Below are 26,661 nucleotides of genomic sequence, written 5' to 3'. Positions count from 1 at the left end.
TCTCAATGTATAGATGAAAATCTGCACGCACTCTAATTCATTATTTTTTAATCAGAAATTGAGAATTTTCGTTGTATACGTCGCTCGAGGCAAACAAAAATACGAGCTGCGTGCAATCCAAGTTTGAGGATGTGTTAAATTCAGACAAGAAAAAAGAAAAATAACCGCATGAATCGTACATCCAAAGTTGTTTACCTACCACGGGCTGCGTTTCAGTCGTTCCACATCTTATTTTTTTCCGTGCTTCTACTGCGTCTCGGGATATTCAAAAAAGGGGCCAATTCGGTGTAACGGCGTACTAGCGAGTCTCGTGTATATTCGTCGCATCGCAGAAAGAAAGGATACATAGATGTGCCGAAGGAGAGATGGATAAATAGGTAAATTTAGTCCCGCGATGCTTCTTCCCTCCTTTTCCCTAGCTCAAAGTGAAACTGGAATCGTACAGTCGAGACGACAGAGAGGGGATGAGAGGGAGGATGAAAGAGAAGATGGCCAGAGGCGGGCTTAAAGCACGCGTAGACACGTGATAAAAATAAAGAGGATGGCGTATAGTACCGGAGGTGAAAAAATACTGAATCGCGAGGGAACGTAAAAGAGGCGCATTAAAGGTGAAAGAGAAGAGAAAGAAGAACGGTGCAAGTAGGTATGAGAAAAAGAAAACGGCAGACGGACGGATGCATCGAGACGAGGGTCCGGCAGGATGGCGTGGTTTTTTGCCGCCGTATATTTCTTTTTTCTTTTCCTTTTTTTCTTTTCGAAAATATATAACGGTATCGTTCTGGAGCAAGAGGGTGCCGTAACGCACGGACGTGAACGGCATTTCGATGATGGTGTCCGGCGGCCTATCGCTCTATGGGTGTTTTCCTGGTTCCTCGAAAGAAGAAGAAGATATGTAATTTCTTTCGAGATCTCATCTTTCGGCCAGATATGACCGTTTGCCTCGGCTTAAGGAGAGCGGACGAACGTGAGGGGCACGCCTAAATATTTTCTGCATCTTAATGCGCTCCTCCCCCCGCCCACCCCCCTCTCCGTTTCCTTCTCGTCCCACCTTGCAGCCTCTGCAGCTTGTCCCCATGAAATTTAGAATTTCCGCCTGGAAAATGTAACTCCAGGATATACTTCCGCCTGACGAAACGTCACGGAATCCAAAACCTCAGATGTACCGCAGTGGCTGCTCCGGCTTGCGTGCAGCTTTTTTCATTATCGTATAATGATTTTGAGGATGTGTACGGGAGGTACAGTCAGTTAAAGAATTGCCTGAAACAAGAACGTCGTAAAACAAAGGCTCGGAGTCTCGTTTGATCCAATCTAGTTAGACGTAACTAAAAAAGTTCCCGTGACGCAGGAAATATTACCGAAGCATTGTTTCACTTTGTTATTAACTTCGGAGAAATAATATTGTTACGTTGTTTTTTATCGAAAAATCCATATGGAATTTGTTTAATTCTGATTAACAAGGCAGTAACTAGTTTTATTCATGAGTCAATTCTTCATAGATCGTCTGACAATGAGTTAGATTTACAGTAACAGTAATGTATTTATTCTGAATCACAAGTTTGTCGTCTACTATCGATTCTCTTTAACGAACCAACGAGTTCAAGAAGAAATCTGTCTAATTGCAAGACGAATTGAGTCGTTATTTCGAATAATAATTTTAATCGACTCAAGTTTTTGGTAGTCAATAACGAAATGAATGTTTGACGAATGATTCATGAACTTTTCAAACACACGTCGAAAGCTAATTTTATTTTTTACATTGCTCAATTACGAGAATACCATGCACACGTTCACTAAAGGAATTTAAACAACTGAGCAAGACGTTGCAATAATTAGTAATTAGAAATAAGCCTCGGGTCGTTTTATCTATTCGAGTGATTTACTTACGCTTCACTGAAATACAGCTTTGATGTACTTTATTGGCATTCTTATAAGAATATTATAAGTTTCCGTATCGTTTGAGTTTTTTCTCGATCTTGCCAGCTTAACGTCAAGACAAAAAATCGTATGAATGATGTATTTCGCGAAAACGGTGATGGTTTTATATTAAATTAACATGACTAGCGACACTTGCGCCCACTTCGAATACAAGTTTCTATACTGTCTGGAATGAAGGAAAACCTGGTAAATGCACGCTGCAGATAATAGTTGATGCCTTTAGAAAAATCACGCATGTCGACTCAAGTTATTAGTCAAGATAACGGCTTAATTGTAGTGTATCGATTTGTGAATGGAACATGTTGTTTTTCATTAAAATGTAACTACCTGTGTTGATTTTTCACTAAAAGAGTATTAGAATAATGTAATTTATTTGACGATGTTATTAACAAAATGTTGATACCGTCGTAATTAAATTATTAGATTTTTTCTGGATCGCGGAAACCTTTTCAAAGATATTTAGAGAACTTGATTGACTTCAGTTTTACTTTTTAAATCTTCATTGTTTCATTTTTATTTCTACACGTTTTTAAGCTGACTGTACATCCTGTGCATTTTTAAATGCTTCTCAAAACTTGCTAATGATCGCTTGTAGCATTTATCTTAAATGGCCGGTATTTTCTTAAAACGTTGAGAACAATTTTTCTAGAATTTTTTGGCCAGTCACAAGGTGGATGGCCGTTTATATCTGACGTCAGTTGGGTTAGGTCAGGTACTCTTTCTTCATACCTACATTTACAGACGAATTGTACGAGTGACATGTCTGCGGTCGAGTCGGGCTTGGATAAAAAAAATTTTAATCGTATGCAAGGAGATAAAGAAGAACCAAAATGCGGTTTCTTCTCACAGAACCGGTTATAATTTTTTTCACCGCTGCGATTCGAGGCACTAACTATCAGGTGCATCAGCATTTCGTGTTCCGAAAGAAATTGACTTATAAGCTCTATTACGTAGGTCTCGAGTGAATGTATTCGAGTAGACAGACTGTGATAAAATTTTAACGAGAAACGAAAAAAAACAACGTTTTGTGGATTCGGTATCGCCGTTTCGATAAAATCGGAGCTAAGGTTTGACTTTGGTGAGAATAAAAAATTTCTCTTTAAATTAGTATTATTATCTCGTCGACAGCTTGCGTGAGCCGACATAAAATTTGTACAACTGGTGCTCCTTGGGGTGCTTCAATGCTCTCTTTGTCTGAACAAGATAACTGTATACCTTTTACGTGTCAAAAGATTATCGCGAGCGTAGGAGCAGCTTAAAATTTCACTCCGGTACATCTCACTGTTAGTATCCGTTGAAAAGTCGTCTGCAGAGTTGAAATGCAAGGTCTTGAGAAGTTGATTCGAAATTATGTTCGTAACTGGCATCGATTATATCAACCCTAGGCCGCCACACTTCTGTTCGAAACCCAGAACTTTAACTCAACGATGCTAACGGACTGATTGTCGTAGAACACTGAGAAAAGTTTCATTTGTTACAGTAACTAAAAGAATTCAGCCAAACATGTATCGTTAAAAAAACTGTTTGAATATTGCTGGAATTACGAAAAACGAGGTACGCGTAACCATTTTGCGCTATTGTCGAACCTTTTTTGGTAATTGCAACGAAAAATCAGTTTGTGATGTTTACTCTTCTTTTTTAGCTAAACAAGGCTTTAACGTCAATTTATTGTGTGCACAAGCATTAAATTTTCGCAACAGTTACAAGAAAATATAGTAACAGTGATGGTAATGAGAAAGAATAGTAACGGATATTAGACTTTTTAGTAACAACTACAAAACTAATTTTCATTTTGTACCTAGAACTATGTTTTTCAATTGTGGTAAAAAATGAAAATAGTTAAGGACTGAGCGGGTACCGGAACTAAAAATTTCTCTCAGTATAGTATCGACTGGCGTGACTCCAATGTCTGGTCGCGCTGTTGTTCCGTTTCGGTAGTGTGAAGTCATAATGGGCCCAGGTCAACACCTGACGTGATATCAGTTTCATCCGTGCCGTGGCGAACTTGGATTTAAATTATTATGCATACCGAACTGCGCTCCGTCCGATTTGGATTCTACGGTCAAAACCGGCGACCAATCTCAACTTCGATGCATTCCAACCGCTCTATTATATACTTCTAATTCATACCAAAGAAGAAGAATTAGTTGATCGTGGCCTAAGGTAAATGATCAATATCATTTATTTACCAGATGCACTTGCGTCATCGTTATTTTTTTTTAAACATGCCTTCACCAAAGTGTTTGATCAATTAATATTACAAGTCGTATATAATTTATTGTTTGTCTAATGTTAGTCGTCTATGACACCAGTTATCTAAAATACCAATTAATGGATTGATAAGAGTGGAGAAATTGATCGGTTCAAAAATTCACGTAATATCGGCATACCGATTTGATCAGTTTTCGATCATTAATATCTGCACCTCCGAATCTAGCTTAGTCGTAGAAAATCAATAAATTCTTATGCCGCTAATAAATTGTTCCGGTATTAGGTTAATTGACTGTGATCATTCATAAGTGTGAAATTGTTATTTTAAATAATTTTGGGTTTGTCTTTTACCTTTGGCCAAAGATCTGATAAACTATTGTAGCTTCTTTTATTCGCGGATCATTGAAGCATGAGAAATACAATATTTCCAAAAATGTTTGTACATTGTGCTATTTTTTTCTCTTCCGAATTAAAAATATTGCATGTCATCCGTGTAGTTCCGAATTAATATCGTGTTAATTTCAATATTTTTCAAGTGCACGAGAAAGCAACTATATTCGAAGAAAACTAATCTTTTGCTCAAACATATGAAACTAAACAGGCGTTAATTTAGTTATCAACATCCTGCATCTTGAACCGTGAAAATAATCAGTATGTCAATTTATACGTGGTTGAAATATGAAATTAGCTTCCAGCTGAAATAATACTCATGTTTATCGCGCAGATCTTAAGGCTTGATACTTCTAGTAATCTAGCATCAAAAATCTAAAGAAGTGCTTCACATCATTCTGGATGGAATCCGGAAGGATTTCGGGAGTTCAAGCGAGACCAAAGTAATTTTTTTGTCGCAGTACGAAGGTCGCAATAAGATTCGTGTTGTTTCGATGTAACATAATGTTAATAATAAATAATTAGTTACTAAAATGTGATCGCAAAATTTCAACAAAAATTACATCAAGTACAACTAGAATATATTCTCATGTCACGAAACTTTTTGTCGCATTCAGTTTTATGAGAAAGGAGCTTGTTCGATTGCAACACAACAAGTTTTCTTAAATTTCTGAAGCTATATCAACCAGTCGGTAGACGTTTATTTTCCAAATTTATCCGCATCGTCTTAGTAGAAGTGCCTTAATTTTCTTAATCGTATGAATTTCAAAATCAAGATTCAACTATTTGCAATATTTCAACATGTACATACGTGAAAATCCATGAAAATATCACTGAACACTTTGGGATGAAAAAATGTTGTATTCGCATAAAGCAGAGAAACCAAAAATAGTTACATGTACATTATTCCTCTTTTCGATTACGGGAAAATTTTAGTAAGAAAACACAGCAGGTTCAAAACTACGATAATTATATTATGACATACCTATACATGTTGCAAAATCAATGAAAATCAATTGCCAGTAATATTCGCAACTATGACATTTGTGAACAAAATTAAATACACTGATTCATTTCTTTGCATTCATCTGCGCTTTGTATGTACAGAAAAATCAGATTCTTGTCTTTTATCCAAGAACCCGAGTCGAAATTTGAAACCTACTTTAAATTCTACGAAGGATTTAAAGATAGTAAAGTAGGTTCTATTTCAATTCAATATCAGACCCATCTTGACGCTAAAAGTATTCGAAATTTACCGATTTACAAAACTTAGACTCAACGTAGAGTCTATTTAGAACCTCCTTCAATCCGTCGAAGGTAGGGTTAAACTAAAATCTGCCCGCTTAAAACCCTCCTTGAAGGCTGAAAATCCTACCTCGCTAATAAATGTTCATCGATTCTGATTGATTGTGATTGAATTACAAAAAATACGATTAAAAAGTGTGAAATTAAATTAAAATCCCCATAAATAGGAATTGCTTTGCACGTTATTTATTCCTATTATCTATATATACAATCAGTTAGAAGGGATCTTCTATTCGTAAGAACTTTAAATAATTACAGTTGAGATGGAATACTTAATTTTCAAATATTCTCATTACTGAATATACACCAAAACTCATTGAAACTTATCAAAATTGTATCGGAATAACATTTGGATTATTCATTGTACATACTTGAATGTTGCTGTAATAATATATCTATAGAGGAAAAGTTACAGATCCAATATATGGAGCTGTGGATTGAACCCTCGCGGAAAAAACCCCAAATTGGGTGTGAATTCGTGGCCCTAACTTTTTTCTTATAGGGAATTAGTATTATCTATGAGTTGGGGGTACGAATTTACACTCAAGTGGGGTTTTTTTCCGTTAGGGAATAGCGACAAAATAGGTTCACTGAGAGTGTCAAGATAGGATTTGGTTCTTTGATTTTTACACTGCGAAAAATTTCATTTGTTATAATAACTAAAAAAATTCAGTAAAACAGGTATCGTTAAAAAAAACTGTTAGAAAATCGTTGGAATGACGAAAAACGATGTACACGTAATCATTTTGCGCTATTGTCGATCCTTTTTTGGTAATTGCAACGAAAAATCAGTTTGCTCGGTTTACTCTACTTCTTTATTTAAACGAGGCTTTAACCTCAATTTATTATTGCACAAGCATTAAATTTTCGCAACAGTTACAAGAAAATATAGTAACAGCGATCGTAATGAGAAAGAACAGTAACGGCTACTAAACTTTCTGCTGATAGCTAGAAAACTAATTTTCATTTTGTATCTAGAACTATATATTTCGATTGTGGTAAAAAATGAAAATAGTTGGGAATGAGCGGTAACCGGTACTAAAAATTTCTCTCCGTGCAGGAGTCGGAGGTTCGATGTAGGATTTCTATGATCAGTTTCCTTCAAAGAAGTTCGTATGAGCCTTGGTAGAGTCAAATGTAGGCGTTGAATTTCGACTCGGGAAGTCCTCGTGATTACCCGCGAAACGCTGCGAGCGTCCCTGGCCGTGACCGTCGTCGGCGCTCCGCACGATCCTCCAAATCCCTTCCTAACGCTCACTTCCAAATCTTACGAATCAACGCGTTCGCCTTTCTCGGCTGGTCAGCTGAGCAGCCGGCTGAGTCAGCTGATGGCTCCCGACACCGAGTCGGCACCTCTCGACCGAGGTCAACCACGTGGCCGTGGCTACGCGATTGCGCCGCTACTTATTGTCGCTGTCTGTGTTGCACCTGCGCCGATGGCTCGCCGATTGCAGTAATCACCATTGTCTTATTACCATTACATATACCCCCAAAAAGTACCTGGAAGGTGCAAAAACCACTCGCCAAGTGCACTAAAAATATCGTTATTGCCTGCAAATTACCTTCTCCGATCAAAAGTGTGTGCACGTAATCACCCGATGCAAAGAAAGATTCAAACCACATGCTAGTGCCAAGGACATGTTGGGTAATTCACAATAAAGGCATGACTGAAACTTAACCCTTAGCCTCCACATCTCTATGGAATGATACCGCTACCACAGTGAGGTCAGACTGAACCTAAACTTATCCAACTACAAATGAATAAAAAACAAAAATTCATACATTGATGACAATCCAGAAAAAAAAATTTTAATCACTAGGTGAAACTTGGCGGACCTCTTTCAAGGCATAGTGAGAATTTGATTTATTCCTCGAGGTATTTTTCTAAAAACGCCCGCCAAGTAGTACTTCCTTATTTAATCTTTTTTTCTAGATTTTCATCAATACATGCGTGATTTCGTTTTGTATTCGTGCTTGACTATTATTTCTAGTTGGACAAGTTTAGGGTCAGTCTGACCCCGGTGTGGCAGCAGTGTCATCGCAGAGTGATGTGAAAGCTAAGGGGCAAGTTTTAATCATGCTTTTATTGTGAATTAACAGACATGTACTTAGCAGTAGCATGTGATTTAAATCTTTGTTTGTATGTTTATGTACGTACATTTTTGATCAGAGAAGGTATTTTTGTGGGTAATGACCATATTTTTAATGCACTTGACGAAAGGCTTTCGCCCCAGAGGCGCTTTTTGCGGGGATATCACTACTTTTTGTACAAATTTATTTGTTACTTGTTCTTTAGTCTTACGTATAAAATATTTTTGATGGACATTGATAACTTCGAAATGCAGAGAATTGTTTTGGACCTAAATTATGGTAATTTTAAGACGGTTCCATCGGATTATCTAGTTGGTTCAAAGTTGCTATAAGTTGTTAAATTAACTTTACCCGATTATATGAGCATAAATATAGCCTTCGCAAGATTACTAGCTCTGCATTTAGTTTTATCGAGACCTCCGCTGTTCATCAAACCAATTTGAAGCAGTCTAATAATTATAACTAAATTTTATACTCTTACGTAATTCTAAACCGATGAATATGAAACACACGAACAGCACTTTCTTTTATTATATTATACAAATTGAATCAGTATCCTAAAATGACATTAGCACTGTGACCAATTATATTGCTTATATTGTATCGAAACAGTTTTATTCTTGAAATTTATAAATTTCTGCTGAGTTTCATATCAATTACGATTGGCAAGATATACTTTGTTAGTTCGACTTTATCAACCTGATTATGTTCAATACATAAATTGAAGATGTTTAGCGTAATACTGATTTCCAAGTGATGTTCAATACTAAACTATATGTTGAATTCCAGTGATTTCCAGTGATTTTTAAACAATTCCTTGGTCCCTCGATGCTGGTATTTGATCTTGCGTTCGGTCATTCATCTTTGAAAATAAGCTATCCATGCGCATCTTATACCAATTCTGCTTCAGTGGAAGCTTTTAATGTCTAAAATATGGAAAGAATGTTTTATTGTTCAGGATAGACAGAAAGTAGATTATCTAAAACAGAGCACTATACATTTCGTCCGTGGTTTCACTCAAAGTTATGTCTCGAAGAATATATCAAACATTGAACAGTGTTCAAGTAATTATCTGTCAACCTTATTGCTTGGCGTTGTGTAGCAGAAAAATTTCCAACCCCTATGATGATGAATGAATGAACAGAAACCGAACAAGAACTGGCAACTCATAAGTTACACCGAATGGTGAACATCGTTTGCATCATGCGTTGTGTAGCTAATGGATTGTTTACAAAATGCGTTGATTAATGAAAGCCCAGTTTTCCTTATATTCCAACTCTTTTCCTTCGCTTTTTGCCGGTATCAGCTAATTTTTGTAAGTGCCAGATCTATGCTTCTGCGATGAAGCCACATGAAGGAGCTAATAGTATGCTTGCCATTAATATTAATGAATAAATAATTTCTGCACACTCTCCTGGGTATGAAGAAGTATATCGAAAACACAATTAATGAAACACACTGGGATTGATGTTCATTGTGAGGTTATTATGCAGTTTCGAGAACTTGAAGTGAAATATTGAAAATTTCAATGAATCGGCCAAATGTATGAAATAGAATCCACAATTTCTTGACCGAATCTCATAAATTTAGACGAAGTTGATGCATAAACTTTACCAACCTGATATTACTTACCTGCCGGCTTCAGTCCACGTCTTTCAGCTCCGTCGGAATCTTCGTTTTTTTTCAACTTTGCCATTATACTCACACAAAGTTTTGGTACATTGTTGGAGGTTGCCTTTTGGAAACCAATGTTGGCCATAATCTTGCAAAAACGCTACTTATACGAAGATGCGAAGAAAAATTACAAAACAATTGGGATTGCGTGTAAACAGCATGGGCTATACCGCCAATATGCCTCCGGGACGAGCTATGGGGGGAAAAAACTCGAAATACTGTTGATTAGCTTCAAATTCTATCCTTAACAAGCCTCTTCAGAAAATTTTTCAACACAAGCTCCGATATTTGTTCCTTCCGTTCAGTTGCATCATACGTCACGCAGCTGACGAATTGTTTACGAAATTTAATCGCGTACCACACTACCACGTTACTTTATTATCGACAGAGCAAGCGATCGACACGCGCTCTTTAGTGTTATCTACGTAAGCTTCTCGGAGCCATGCTCAAAGCTATTTTTAGCTTAATATGACATACATACAATTCAAGCGTATGCCACATATCTAGTCTTAAAATCAGGTCTGAAAATCTACGAAAATTCTTGATCGATCTGACGATGTCGTCGATGTTGGGAATATTAAAAATGGTGTATTTCGACTCTCCATGCATCTATCGTATTGATATGGGGTTCTACTGAAAGCTGTTAAAATCTAAAAACGTACTAAACTTGCAGAATATAGAAATTCATCGTGAGAAAGGAGAAATGTGTGATGATATTTTTGCCGGGTAGGCCGAAGGATTCTGGTCGCGGTGAAAGATAGTGCGTGACCGATCTTGACCACCGAATCCTCGTGTCCAGGAACGGACATGGCTGTAAGAATCATCTTTGCAATGATTGATCAGAATTTGCAAATGGGTACAGATTCAGGCTACTGTATTTGAATAATTTTTGAATAATTTTCTATTTTCAACGAATAATTCGTCGAGTCGTGTGATCTTTGAGAATGATTATTACCGGTTTATCGACGAAATTGTGCGGCGTTTTAGCGAACTACCTATATTGCTATTGGCAGATTGTTATCAACATCGTGTAAAGATTTCATGGTATTTGAGACGTCGTTTAAGACTCAGTCAAAGTGAGGTCGTAGTAAAAACTGCCGTATAATTGAGCCTCGCTATATTATGTGTTGGAAATGCTCAAACTCAACATTTACAACTTTTGACTTCGTCCAAATTACTTGAATCACATCATTTGCAATACATCTTGCATTCTTTAACACGACTAACAGGCTCGAAGATTCGTTTGGGACATGAAACTAAAAGTAGCAGGTCGAGTCAATTATCTGCTTCACTGCTATCTACAATATCTTTCGATCAATGTGCAAAAGTCGCGATAGTAATAAAATTTTTTTCGATAAGTTTAAGTCACTCGATAAAATTCTAGGAATTGCTTATTTATGTAGTCATGTATTTATGGTATTCCCGTTTTATCTCCTCGTTTGCCGAGAACTTCTGTGGGAATATCAATAGCAGAATATGAATCAACTTAAACTATCTTCTTGTGCAACGATAACTATTTCCGATTCATCGCGCCATAAGATGTTGAGTAATGTCAAGAGAAAAGATTGTGTGAATCGAAATTGCTTGGCATGATTCTTGAAGCGCAATATGCATCTAGAAGTGCCAAAATACGAGACGTTTTAAATCGATCATGCAAAAGGTGGTCCTCTTACGGTCAAAGGTACCACAAAGAGCAGAATAATTGAATCGAACCGACTGCTTCTGCACCTTCTCACAAATCCTCCGTGCAGTTTGCAGCCGAACGATCAATCTCTCTGGTGCATATCATTTACCCTGCATCCGTTATGGAGTCGGTCGATTATTCCGCAGCATAACTGCAAGAACTGCACTTCAGCTCAGGACGCACGGTATGCCGAAGCCACGAACGTGCTTTGACCCATAACAAGAACCTGATGAAATTTTTACGAATCTTGAATACACGTGCTCGCGGCGCGTAGGAACCGCGAAGTGCGTAACGAGTGTAGGTGTTGCGTGAGTAGACGGGACGCGGATCCTCACCATCGATCTTAAGTTGTATGATCCATCTATCGCGAATCAACGTTAACCTTTAATACGTTAGTTAGCCTCGAGGCGCAGGACGGATGGATGATGGATCAGTGGGAACTTGAGCCAAGGTGACTTTGGGGCAGGAGTTTCGTGGCTGGATTGAATCACGGGTATACGGTCGCATCATCGCAGGTCAATTCGTCCGATTAAATTGAAAGGGTTGTGGTGGTCTGTCGGTGAGCAGAAACGCGAAGTTGAGAGGAAGAGAGTCTGTCAACGAAGCTAGAAACAGTGAGAGAGAGAGAGAGAGAAAGAGAGAGAGAGAGAGAGAGAGAGAGTTCGACTGACGGTTCGGTAGGACCAGCTGGCGTTGCATACTTCGCGGCAATAGTACCATCATCAGCTCCGCGCCAATGTGTATAGCGAAGTGAACGAAACCAAGTTGGTGCGTTAGTGTGGAGTCGCGAGGACGCGAAGAAGAGGAACGAGGAGGGGGAGGAGGGGGGGGGGGGGGGTGTTGGTGGTGGTGGTGGTGGGACTGACGGGGCATGAGCGGTGGCAGAGGCATAACGTGAGAAGGAGGAGGGGGAGAGGGCAGTTGGTATCGCGGATGGCGATGGCAGAGTCAATGTCCTGGCGCTCGCACTGGGTCACGGTAAGCTCCGGCCATCGACCCAACAACTCCTCTTTACTTCGCGCGGAACAACTCGCGTTCTATCTATACATATATCGTCCCCGCGGTGTTCGTACGTATACCAGCGAACCCCTCTTCCCGCACCTCGCACCGCTCGCTCGCCATTCGCGCGCACACATGCGGGCCCGTAAGGCCCCAAAGATGCATTGGAGACCGATGACGTGTGCGCTAAGATTGCTTTGAATATGATTTTGTAACAAATGCCAAACGAAACTTATCATGGGACAAATGTCAGGGGAGCGATAATTCACCGAATATCTGACCTATCCAAATCGAAGTGAGACCTTGTCTGGGACATTGTTCGTTAACTTGTTGAAATGATGTAATGAACAGAAAAAAAAAAACGGGATTGGAGTACCACATACGCCTAATGAGTGATTTATCGAAGGACGAAATAGGGACAACTTTTTGCTTTGCACCCGCTTATATCATATGTATTGTATACTCAGGGGAAAACGAGAACGAAAAGGGTAAAAAATTATTGATGAAAAAAATTTTTATTCCTTCAAATCCCTTTCATTAACCCGAAAACAGAATATGCTCACAGCAAACAAAGCTTTATTCATATTCGTAAAATGCGAAAAAACGCAGCTCTGCTCGTTCAAAGGATGTTAAATGTATTTTGTTCGACTTAAAAATCATTTCTAGTTTCAGAATGGATCGCCTTTCGAAACGAATACCTTGCTGGATAAGTATGGCTAATGTATCTTTTTGCGGAAACAAAAAACCAGTTCATTTATGTCGAATGAAGAAGGGTCAACGGGATCTTATTTCAAGTGGAATAAGAATTTGTTCCACTGTCAAACGATGCAAAAATTTGTTTCAATTCCTGATACTCTTCTCCGAGTGTATGGATATTGCGCAACGTGTTGCGACTGACGCGAATAGATCAATGCTGATTCGTTGTTCCTGACGCGGAAGGAATCGCATCGTATGGAGATCGATGTTCGCGGTGACTAAATCCGATCGCTAGACGAGGTACCAGGCCGCGTACCGCTTGACGCGTGGTGTAAATTTTTTCGCCTATCTAATCTGCGGTATACATTTACGGATGAACTTTCGCACTTAATCGCGAGTAACTCAGTATCCCGGTATCTGTAGCACGGAAACGCGGATTAGTAAAGTGAGGCCTTGCAGCAGGCGGTGCAGGGACTGTCGCCATTAGGTAATGCCACATCCGGTTCGAGGAGGGCGCGTCTGGGACCCGGGAACTGCGCGAAGGCAGTGAACGCGGTTGCGGAAATCGCGGATTCGGTCATCTTTATCCGCAAGATACGTCTTCCGCGAATCCGAAAGAGCTGTCGTGGTATATGAGCGAATCTAACGGAGTCAACGGTCCTCGTCGGAGTATTTGGGCCAAAAAATAAAACGGTACGGTACCAGAAAAAGGAGGCAACCAGGAACGAGGATCGCACGAAGAGGTCGCGAACGATGTGATCTGTGTGCGTGGGCCAGGCACGATTATATACGTGTCCATTGTATCAGCCAGGAAGACGTTTGGGCCCGAAAATTACACAGCCGGGTTTTCGGACCGTTATATCCTTGCCGCGGTGCGCCAGGCAGCGGCCCATTTTTTAAGGCCCCATGCCTCCATTTCTCATCCTCACATTCGCCACGTATCCTGCGATCAAGCCTATTACCGCATCTCTCCAGTCGGAAACGTAACGGGCCACCGTGATCTCGGTAGACCCACTTTGCTAGAGGTTTTTTTTTTATTTTCTCTTCCTTTTCCCTCTTTTTTACTCTTGCGCGCTCCCACCGCTCCCGACCTCCTCCACACCAGCGTCACCTGATCACTAAAGGGCCTTTGGTCCCCACACATTTGTACTGAATTAGCTCACTTCGGTCGTGGCACACTTTAAAGAAGCTGGATGGTGAGGCGAGGATTGATTTAAAAGGTTTCGATGCACGATGAAAATCGATTCGAGCGAAATTAGTGTTTGTCGAGACGTGGTAACAGAGTTCAGTCAGGTCACCTGACACCCCCGCCACGAAATAACAAACACAACTATGCACCGAAATTTGCAGCTCGATACGGACTAGGGAACTGGTTGTCTCTTCGAAGCTTAAAAGACAGGAAACTTTAACAAAAAATGCACGCAGGTAGAATGACTCAATACTACATAATAAATAATTTATCAGCTGAACGGTTCCGGGCAACAAGCGGCTAACTATGGCTGTGAGGCTTTCTCGACGTGAAAAACAAGTCTTCGCTGGATAACTTTCAAGCAAGCAAGTAGTGGTCCATATTTCTACCTTTGACAATGAATTTTTCAAATCAGATATATCAAATTTAAATTCAGTGTAAAGTACAATTTCAACTGTTGATTCGCAAGCACAAATTGTTCCCAATATTCAAATTGTCACAAGAATTAAACAGCATTGCTAACCTTCTGGTTTTTTTCTGTACATCAAATAATTTCACAGATTACTAACCGTACAGATATGGTATAATTATAAATATCAGTGACCATTTACCAGTCTGTAATAATTATCTTAATTACCGTCTAATGAATCTCGCCGCCGTCACAATCATCGCAGGAAAAATCTCAATATCAGAAATAATCACCGCAACGTTGCCGTACAGAACTAGTGATTTTAACGCGTTATAATTTCGCATTTTATACCTACACCGCACGGTAGACAGCTCTAGGTTTTATCACGTAATATAAATTTATTCGACTCGTTGGTAATGATTGCAATTTTAAACACACAAGTCCCGTGTATAGAGAACATAATTAATCAATTAGTGAAAGGAGAATAATACTCGCAATATGATTCTGCGCCCATCATATTATAACTGATTTCATGTCACAGATGCAACTGATTGGGAATATTATTTCATATTTCATATTCATAATCATGTACGGAGAATAATTGGTGGATGAATATGATATAATATAACCGGAAAAATTGGTTGCATCAATATATTTGCTGTTCGTTTTTGAAGTTATATTTAGGCGCGTTATGAAAAACTGATGAGAGTGAAATTTCAGGATGCGCGCGCATCACTGTAACACAAAATTGTAACACAAAATTAACAGGATGAAGTTGCCCACTCAACCGAATTCATTAAGTCTCGAAAAATTTGTGAATATTAGTGAAAAAATTGTGCTAAAATACTTTTTCAAGTGCTCCAATATAATTGAGGTTAATTATCCGTATGTATTATTTATTGATATAAAGTAAAATATCATTATTTAATATAATTAATACTAAATATTATTAAATTATCAATGTTGAATATTTATTATTGGTTTTTTAATATTTACAAAATAAAGAAATAAATTTAATAGAACATTTAATAAAAAGTTCGTGACAAAAATTTAATAGATTATTTAAATATAATGTAAGACATCCGTTATTTGTTTTATTGTTTTTTAATGATGCCAAAGAAGTATAACTTCTCACGCGCGTACATAAGTACACGCACCCATTTTTTTTTTTGTAACGAGAAACTAAAGAGCAGTTTTTTTTAGTAGCTTCGAAATTCTGAGATTAAAAGTATACAACCTGTGCAAAATTTCGCCAGCGTATCCGGCGGCCGAAGGAGAGGCTTCTTCGTTCGACCCGTTCTATCCAACATAGCCACGAGAAAATTCCGTTAATGCAAAAATGACGAGGTTCTTTCTTGCCTTGTTCTTTAATAACGTTGAGTCCAATGAGCTACTACGTGACTGAATTCGGTCTAGTCGTCGAAATCGTTTTGAAAGAGCGCGGCGCTTGATCGTTTCTTGCCCCTACATAAACGGGGAACGGTGGTGGTAGCTGCAGCATTAATACGTGTTACACATACCTACACTCGCCATCTTCGAGTATAATACAATTCGGAATGACGTGTACACGTGTGCGAGAGATGTCCGGCGGTGAAAGAGGCCCGGAATTAATTTCGATCCTCAGTAACCCGCCACACTGGACAAAGCCACTAGTCTTATACACGCCCCGCACCTACACAAGCAATTTACTCATGTGTTATACACGCTTACGCCTCTCTGTGTATCCGACTGTCCGTTTTATGCACACCTACACGGCCATCGTTGTGCAAGTATAATATGTTATGTACGGGGAGACATGCTCCGTGCAATATCCCAGTGAATATCGGGTTGCATATATACGTGTGTCGGATGTAACTGTAAATCGGGGTGAGAGAGTTATGGTCACAAAGGACCATCGAGTGCATTTGTCGATAATAGAGGAGATGCAAATGCTCCTGGTTTTATCACGCGTACTTTATGCGTGTGTTCGCCACACGATTTTCATCGCTTTCTTTTCACCCCTTCTGTAGGCAGCCAATTCGTACTCACTCTTCGGATGGATCTGTTATTCTTTACTTTTCTTCTTTTCGCATTCTGCTCCATACTGTATCGGAATAACCGTGAGTGGATTTTCATCTAGGATTAAGTCGAATGGGGTGAACAATTTTAACAGTCGTTCTATAATTTTAAACCGAAACAAGACAATTGATCAATGGTGATATTTTTTTTTACAATATCTCACGGAACTCAATATACTGTCGTATACTATACGCTGAATAGGTTGTGGACGAAGTTACCGCTGATGACTTGTACTGCAGTTGACAACTAGTTTTGACGTGAGAATGCCGAGAACCATGGTGATATCTGACGACAATAAACCGCTCCATGCCGGCAGTGGCTCACACTATGCGTTGTTTAAAGGAAATTAGGAATTTGACAAGCTTGTAACTGCGTTGAAATTTGTGTATTACCGTTAAATCTACCATTTCACACATTTCAACAGAGTGCAGACATGAATATACAAACTGTAAAACGAACTCTGGAAACGTGATATTCTTAAGGCAAAAAATGCAATATTTCCGCAACAGTTTTAACAACTGACTGCTCGCGTCCCAGGCTATTCGACACCCATCAGGGCCTCTCCTTCCGCACCGATGATCCCGAAGCATCTCCGCGTCAGAGACAAACGAAAAGAAACTGTAAAATTTGGAAGACCCATGTAATTGAGGTGAAATCTGCGGTGAGACTTCGCACTGATGCATCAAGTCGCGGTTTGATTTCAATCTAATTCTTCATCGAATCTTGTAAATTTTAAATATCCGAGTGGAAACGGGATGCTGAAGATGAGAAAAAACAGGAGGAGATGAAGATGTTGAAATATTGGAAAGTAGGGAGTTACGATGTCGAGTTTTGAAAATCGCAAAAATCTGCATTATGTAATTTCAAAATGTAGATAGTAAAAGTACAGAAAAAGGCGCTACTTATCACGAGAAAAAGAGTAGGGGATGAAGATGTTGAAATATTAGCAAAAATCTGCATTTCGTCATTTCAAAACGGAGATATTCAAAGTACAGAAAAGTCACAATGTAAAAACTCACAGCACGAAAAATCAAAGGACAGAATTTATATCGTCAGCCGTATAACGAGGGAAAGGGGTTAGAAGCTAGAGAAATAGAAGAAGAGCCGCAACTCCTCTCGTCGGAAGATAATCCCAATAAGCATAGTTTTTCCGCGGTGAACGCACCTGCGCCATTTTTCACAGCGCCTGATTTCCGCAACGTGTAGCCGATCTCGAGGCTCATGTCTCGGGTGACCTTAGAGCGGCGTGGAGAGCGCGCGCGCGCGCGCGTCGAAGGAAAGCCTCGGCAGCTTCCTGGACCGCCTACTCTGGCGTGGTGGACATAAACCGAGCGCGAGGTTCTCGAGGCCCGCTCTTGGCGCAGCGGTTCGCGTCCGCATAGATTGATTCCAGGCCAAGAGTAGCCGGTTTTCGCGAGGCAAGTGTGCGTCCATCGTCGAGCCGCGAACCCTAGGCCCCGAGATCGCGCGAGTGTGGGAAAGACGAATGAATGAAACTAAAGAGAGCCGTAAAAAGGCCGAAGCACGGCCCCTTTTCGCGAGGCTCGAGCGTATCACACGATGTAACGGGGCCCTCGGTTGAACTCTTCGTCGTCGCCGTCGCGCTTCTTCCCCGCGAATCGCGCCCGCGCAGCCGCGTCTCGACGGAGCGTGACGACTGCTATGCGCGGACTGTTCCTCCCGGCGATCGGCGTCGTCCTACGCTGGCCGGCTGCCCGCGTAGGCAAGGCCCCTCGGCTCCGGAAGGCGCGCATCGCGACGGCTAGGCGACGGCGAACGTGGGGTGCGCAGGGTGACCTCTGCGAGCGGGCCCCGAGTCGGGACTCGTCGGCGGGAGGGGCGGGGGGGCCGAAGGGTCTGAGGACAGCGGCTTCGCCGCGCGTTTGCAAAGAAGGCGGAAGACGGAACCGGTCCTGGTCACTGGGCCACCCGCCGGCCGTCGAACTCTCCACCCCGGCGTCCATGCGCCCCCGGCCCCTCGCCGCCGCTTCCACGTCCACGACGAGCCTCTATCGTTCTCCTCTCTTTCTCTCCTCTCTCTCTCTCTCTCTCTCTCTCTCTCTCTCTCTCTCTCTCTCTCTCTCTCTCTCTCTCTCTCTCTCTCTCTCTCTCTCCTTCTCTCCCTCTTCGCGTGGCGTCTTCTGCACCCGTTCCACAGGACGTGGATGCCCGGCGTCCTCCGAGGAAAAGACGTCGCAACCTTGGGGAGGGTTTTTGTTTCTCTTATTTTTCGTTTTTTGAATATGTTCGGCATGCAGATCCGCGGAGGTGCGCGAGGGATGCGCAACAGGTACACCTTGTGTATCTTATACTCGCGCAAGTTACACCTCCCTGCGATTAGCATTATAGCGAGACGCGGAAAATTCATAGCCCTGCGGCGGGGTTTCTGCAGAAATCCGTGCTTACGTAGGCGCGATTTCAAATGGCGAGGAGAAGTGAACGATCGCTGTTGACACCGGAACGACGGGTGCAGTATTTGCGCTGACTAATGCATCGGCGAAAAAGTACGCAAAACTAGAGGCGGGACTAGCCGAGCCAGTGATGCAACCAGCCACCCACTCGCGAAATTCCTTTGTTGCGGTTGCAGAGCGCCTCGGCTCGAGTTCCTGTCGGCCCTAGGCGTTTGCTGCACTGTCATCTGCCGTCAGTCGAAAGAGATTTACAACACTAATACGCGTCTCGGGGCCTCGAGACTCTGCCAACTTCCAACAAAGTCACAAATCTCATTCGAACAATATTTCTATCGTAATAATTAGATACGATTAACCCTTTGATTCACACCGGTACGCTCAGGGTTCCACTTTTTTTTTTTTGCAGCTTTTTTATTTATTAAGTTACTTTTTTGGTAACAACTGCCGCGTTTTTTGGTTCCACATCGTGCCTGAAATATTTGTAAGTCTACAAAAAATGTAAAATTTATTTATTCGCTTATTGCAAAAATAGCACACGTAAACAAATAGTCGAAATTCGTACTTTTCCAAAATTATCATTTTCCGCTAATCTACCATGAAAATCCAAATGCCAATTTTTACACTAACTTAATACACATCAGAAAATACAGAATTTTTTCAAAATTTTTGGATCTCTTGGTTCACATTCGTAATCACTGATCCGAAAAACCGTGTGAAATAAAGTTTTATCAAAATCAAATAACTTTTTGAATATACGTCCGCCGTATTGAATTTTCGCATTTCCAGTTCCGATTCATAATCAGTGACCCGAAGAGCCTATGGATGCAAAATTTCGAGCGAATCGCATGTAAGGAACCATGTACCTATACGTGAGTTACACTTACATCGCTAGCTTAGGTACACAGATTTAAATATCATTCCGGATGGCTGCTGAAATCATGCGAGCGTAGATCTCCACTTTTCGTTAAGCTGAATGTGAATTAACGAACCTGCGGTGCCCGAGACGCGGTTTTCATCGCTCGTCGGAGTTCCTTCCGAATTTGCTCCACGTCACGCTTCGAATCTCATACGAAAAGTGCTTTATGTCAGGGTATTATTTCCTTCATAACGCGAATACCAACGTTGTTGCCCGCGAAATCTCCGCTTACGTACAATCCCGGATCAGTTTCAATTTTATCAAAAGAAAATTTGCGCATCTCATAAAGGTGTTACTTGCCGATGATCGCGGATGTTATACTAATCACAGGCTGACGTCATTCTTCACCCCGTGTAATTGACCCGCATACCATTAATTCGGTCGCGCCTTAAACACCTGGCAGGTAGGTACGAGATTCAATATTCCGTATCCTTTCGCGCTGCCTTTAGTTTTTTAATAATTCCTGGGTAGATGTGAACTCGTTTTATTTGGCGACTATCCGAGCGGCTCCTAATCCGTAAGTAGAATTCTGATATTTGATCTCACATTTTTCAGCATGTTCTGCGTAAGATGCATTTGCACGGTAAAAATAACTTGAAAAAACCATTTTTTCGCTAGGCAGAAATTGTGCAACATTAAAAATCGTAACTGTAACATCAATTCTGATAGCGAAACTTTTCCTCAGTCAGTTGCATTCGCTGTAAGTATTGATAATTCGATGATTTACAGTATTGCAATTGCCGGACAGATTGTATTTCAGTGACTATTGTATGTTATATATATCAGGATGATTTACTGCTGCTTCTCAGTTGTTCAACTGAGGTGACTAAAAGCATGAATAAAATATTTTAAAACGTTTGGAGAGGAGCTGTGACGCAAAAGAGATCTCCAAATCAAGCTGCAGGTTACAGGTAAGATTAGAAAAGACAGAAAAAAAAACACTTTCATCATTATAAAACTGATGAATTCGGAAAAGATGCTATTCAATCACTTGTTAAACACAATCTAGATGTTTGAACATTACATCGTATTTAATTCAAGAGGCAAAAGTATTTCGTAATAATGACCATTATAATACATATGGCTTTGATTGCTCGGTGAACTACAGTATTTGCTAGTATTTACATATTATATAATATTTGTGGCAATAACTCAGTTATTGATAGAATTTTACTCAATTAACACGAGAATAAACTTTACTGTGATTAGTTGATGCAGTGCAATAATTATTGCTAATTGGTTATTCCTTTTATTGAAAAAATTGCATCACATTTATCCAAGATTTTTGCAGAGTTGTAGTAAAAAGACCAATCACTGCATCAAACTAAAGAGAACGGCCAGATGTGCAAACTTCACGCTGGCAAAGATTGTCCGCAGGGTACGCCATTTTCAGCGAAAGGAATTTATATTTAGCCGAGTATCGTGAGTTACCGGTTACAAAATTTGACTATTCGATCCATGCTCTTCGATTGCCATTAAAGAGTCTTTCTGTTCTTTTTGTCTCTCTCTCTCTCTTTTTCTCCCTCTTGGGCATTAAGCGTTCGTCAGGTCCATTCGGCGGTCTCCCAATGCTTCTCTCTCTCTCTCTCTCTCTCTCTATCTCGCGGCGATCGCTACTTTTATGCCCAATTTTGGTGCTCGTGTGGAACACCGAGTAGCGAGACATCTCGCGTGCGGCTCGGCGCAAGTCTACTATGCTATTACAACGAGGCGGGGAGTCAAGGTTATAGTAAAAAGCGGTGACAGAGGATTCACTTCACTTTCAGCCAGCCGAAGGTCCATCGCAACGGCCAGCCGTCTTCCGCCGCGTCGTCTTCACCGGCTGTCAAGCACACCGCCCAACTCCTGCGGCGCTGCAGGGCAGCCAAGGTACTCGGTTGGCACTCAGAGTGTCCCCGCATGTCCCAGTTGATCCGTGTCCAACTACCGAAGCCTCCGGTTCCGATGGTGTCGGGCTGCAGGGGGCCAGGCGGCTGCATACCCGGACAGCGGCGTAGAAGTAGAACCGAAGAAGCCCCAGGCTCGATGTTGAGGCCGTCCGCGTCCACTTGACACGAGGTGGTATCAGACGTGTACCTGCACACCCGCGTCCAGACTCTACTTTCTTCTTTCTTTCACTTTCGTACAACTCTCATGCCTCATACCCATTCATGACTCAATTCCTCAAACCTCCATTCAAGGAAGCGTAAATCATGTCCCACGTAGAGTAAATAAACGACAAACCCGGTGCTTATAACACTCGCGCACACACACCCGAGCACCAGACGTCTCTGCAGGGTCTAATGCCACTTATGTCACCGTGTGAAGGAGCTCTGTGTTTGAGGATGCCGGTCGGTAGATGCGGTCCGGATCTGTGTGTCTGTGTGTGTGTGTGCCGACAACATACCCGGAAGGCCGCAGCCGAGTAATTCTGGTGTAATGGGTTTTGAAAATAGTGCCGATCTGTGGAATGTGCCTCGCGGAGTCTGGAAAGCAAACTTCATGCCGTCCCTTCGCTGCGTGTCAATCTCTGCCGTAATTAACCCAATCATATCCCTCGATTCGTCTGTATAAACGAAGCCGAGTTATAAGTATTCAATATGTCGATCTCTGACATCATAATGAATAGATTTTTTGTTGGATGTATTTTATACACTGGATCCTAGCCTTCCGAAGGATCGGGCGGAACTCGTTTGGCTCAACTGCCCTATAATTTTTCTTTGAAAATTGCAAGTTTGGCTCGCGAAATGAGTTCATTGGTCGTTCTGACGAGATCAGGATCTAGTGTAGAAACAGTTTTATAATTAATACATCAGCGCGTGAAGCGTTTACAAACGAATTATGATTTAGCCTGGCATCACGACGGTTGCGTCATGGCCTTAAGAGTATATTCGTACATGCTGCTGATTTTTTTACATAAATTTATACTTACATATTTACATGCGCCCTGCGGTCTGTAGGTTCAAGAGGAAGAAGCGGACGTGTTGTACCCACGCGCATTACCCGCACCGCATGTGCAAGCGTCCCCTGCATTCCCAACCGAGACTATTCGACTAAGCAGCCTGTTGACGCGACACTGACCTTCACAGCCTGTTTTAACGACGCGGTCACGTGAACTCCGGGAGTCTATTACTATACATATGTCTTATCCTAGCTGGCCGTAGATTCAAATTTCTTACTCTCTCTTTGTTTCTCTACGGCTCATCGCCGCTCCGGTAAAATCTTGGTACTGTTCTTCAAGGCGTCACCCAACGATCACGTTCCGAAGTAATTATCGTGCAGAACTTGCTTCTGTCGGTACCTTTTCATTCGAGTAGAAAAAGAACTCTGTCTTGCCTACACCGCCGATAAGTAATACCATACTTCTGTTACTTGTTGCTGCGGGTGTGTTTCGGATGCAGATAGCGGATGGTAATCGACGCGTCGGTCGGTAAGGAGAGCCTAAGTGCATCGTTGTTTAGATTATGTCTTCTTTCGTAACGATTATGGTAAATTATTGAAATATCATTCGTACATTATGTAAGTATCATAATTTGAATTAGGTCTTGAATCAGCTGTAGGAAATTCTAGTTCGTCATTTGAAGTAGCCATGATCCCTAGCGTTCGAAAGTGATTCAAGTTTGAGCTTGATTCGGTGAATGTGTGAAAAATTCGGTGAAAACATTTTCGCAGAAGTGTTTTAACGTGACAAACGTGACAACCCTGTCAATTGCTATGATCTCATATTTTTGTGTATTTATAATGTTCTCTGATCGAACTTTACTGTTTGAAATATTTCATAAGGTCTTTTTCAATATTAAAAAGTTCTAGATTCCCAAGTAGCCCAAAATGCAACTCACGCTCGACATATTTCTGCCAAAATATACGTTGCCTAATATTTTGTAGTTCAATTGACAGTTTCAAGTTCAGTCGTGGATACGTGGATATAAGTAACCTTTGAGCTCAATGTCAGAAATCTTAAAGTATCATAATGAAGTTTAATGTCACCCCAATATGGATATAAATTTTTATATTAATAAATTGAAATGTCTCTTCATAAAAAATCCTTGAAAAATCGCTTCTTTCGGCCACCTGAATGCGAATAACCCATTAGGGATGTTCATCAGTAACTCGAATTTCTATTGATTGACTTGAAATTTGGACCACACGCTATTTATAGTATCTCTAATGCGCTCGCAAATTTTAACAACCGTGCTGGTACCAAAGTGGAGATATTCACAGTTAAAGTTTCGAGTTTGATCAAGTAAGGTATAGCCGAGTCATGAGTTAAAGGGACATTTCAATTTATAGCAGTAATAATTTTCTATTGATTTTATTCTAACTGATTGCGAGGCAAGCGCGTGTCGAACTTTTGTATCCGATTGTTACTAGAAAACGGCCTTAAGGTATGTCTAGAAACATTAACACTTCTTGCAAGGGTTGGGACAATCGCAAAAGTCCTACATCAGTCCAGCTGTGCCAAGGAAGCAACATCTACTTTTACTTTTTTCCACTTTAATGATAAGCACATATATGTTTCTGGAAAAAAATTACTATTGCAAATTTTAGCAGATTTTTACGTTTCGTGACCTTTAGAAACTAGTATACACGGGTTTTAGCACACTGTTGGTTTATTGTACTCGTCTACCAGAGGGTTTCGATTACCTGGAAGTGTAACCAGGAGTAGGATCAAATTTAATTCAAGATAGGATATTTCTGTCTTGAATGATCATCCGATACACCCTAAGAATTTCAGATCTCTACCTTCAGGCGTTAAAATCGAATATTGTTCTTGAATTCATAATCAAGAATTACTTATTCTACTACGTTTTACGAATTTTTCAGTGATTATTTTCAGAATTGATCAGTTACAGATGAGCACTTTTTCCTACATGAAGACCGTCCATGATGAAACCTCACGACAGATTCTTGTGAATAAAAAAATATATATATTTTTTTTATATGTCCTTCGGATTTTCGCCCAGACTTTATATCGACTTAATTAATAATGAAATAATATTTGGTGCGGTAACGCGTGTTCTGTCTGGGTTTCCTCAGCCTTATCAGACTTCCATTTTACAGCTGCTTTGCGGAACAAACTGTAAAACACTTATTCCATAGATCCTCCTCTGCCATAAGACACTTCGGTTCCAAAATTTATCCATGACTATGGCTAACATGACTGTATACATTTGTTGCGTTACTTGGGTTCAATTTTGATGAGTCACACAGTGAAGCGCTCAAATTTGCGCATGACAGTACATTGAGGCTACGATTTGCTGTCGCAATAACGAAGTTATCAACATTCACTGTCACAAGTACCATTATTCTTGTTATTTTATTTTCGCATGTTTGAAATATCGATGTATCGGCCATTCGCAATATTGATTCTTCCAAGTTTTTACCCCCACCCAATTACTATACGTCATCGTGATCGTTGGCAATATACATATAGCTATAAATATATCCTCATGCGGCTGTTCAAAGAGACATTGAGAACTTGATCTTATGGAACATGATTAATAGCTCATAGATTTACGCCTCTTTACGAGTAGTACGCGACCAGACTAATATTATTTCTCTAGTTGTGGCCCTTACAATTAGTATGCTAGACGAAAATCAATTAACGTTACTTTCTGGTATTTATACAGGAGTGGCTATATCGTACCAAAAATATTGATACTGTATATTCAGCTTCGTGACATGTCCGTGAATATGTTTACAATTTCATTTTATTTCTCTGACACGGATAGTTTTGTTAGTCACGTTTGGCCGATACAATCGTAGCGGACACTAACGGGTTTGTAATGACTGTTTAACAGATGCCGCCATTATGATTAGTCGCTACGTAGAATTGGTAATAAGTTCATTGAATATTTATGGTACATAATACACTAGAAGCTGTTTTCTTGAATGAAAAACGATACATATGTACGGACGCAGCGTCGTAATTAAATTGGGGCAATTTTTTATGCAACCATTTTAATATTTTCCATAATTTGACAAATTGTGATAGTAGTTCAGAACATTTCACGAATGCTTGTATCAAATTTTTAAACTTTACCATTGTCTGTAGGACACTGATAAGTCAATTTATGTACCTACACAAAAGTTTCATTATAGAAAAAATTGTGACATTTCGAATGCAATTCCGATTTATATTCTACCAATCATATTCAAATTTATCTCAGCCAAAAATGGCGAGAGAATATTTCTGTTTATCTGCTGCAACAATTGTCATTTTTCCATAGATTTCACTAAGTTTTACTGAGTTTTGGCGAAAAGGCGCTCAACTCACGAAGATTTTTTAAACTTCTGTTTTATACAACTATCATAAATTTGCAATTTAAAAGAAGAAAGGAATCATCGGTACATTTCGAAAATTTCGACGATCATGCTAGAAGTACCAGATTGAAATAAAGTAATTAGTAAACAGCATGAATACGAGTGTGAAAGTTACAATAGAACATCTTTTGGCTATATTATAATTATACAACAGGCGAGATTGAGAATCGTTGAATTATCCAGTTCGCGCTCCAACAGAAGGGACTGACCCAGAGGTCGAGTTTCAGGTCAATGTCGCATCTCATTGGCTAATTAAGAACCGCACGCATTAATACAACAAAGTTGCAACCGCGAGCTCTTAGACCCTCAGGCCCAAGGAGCTGTATCTTTCGCATGTTAAGTCGCTAAGAGCGAGGACTTCAACCCAAATTTGCTCTTCCGAGCAGAGTA

This window comes from Neodiprion lecontei, chromosome 1 (genome assembly GCF_021901455.1).
Source record: "Neodiprion lecontei isolate iyNeoLeco1 chromosome 1, iyNeoLeco1.1, whole genome shotgun sequence".
NCBI lineage: Eukaryota > Metazoa > Arthropoda > Insecta > Hymenoptera > Diprionidae > Neodiprion > Neodiprion lecontei.
The sequence above is the reverse complement of the archived record's forward strand: the minus strand, read 5'-3'. Positions refer to the sequence as shown.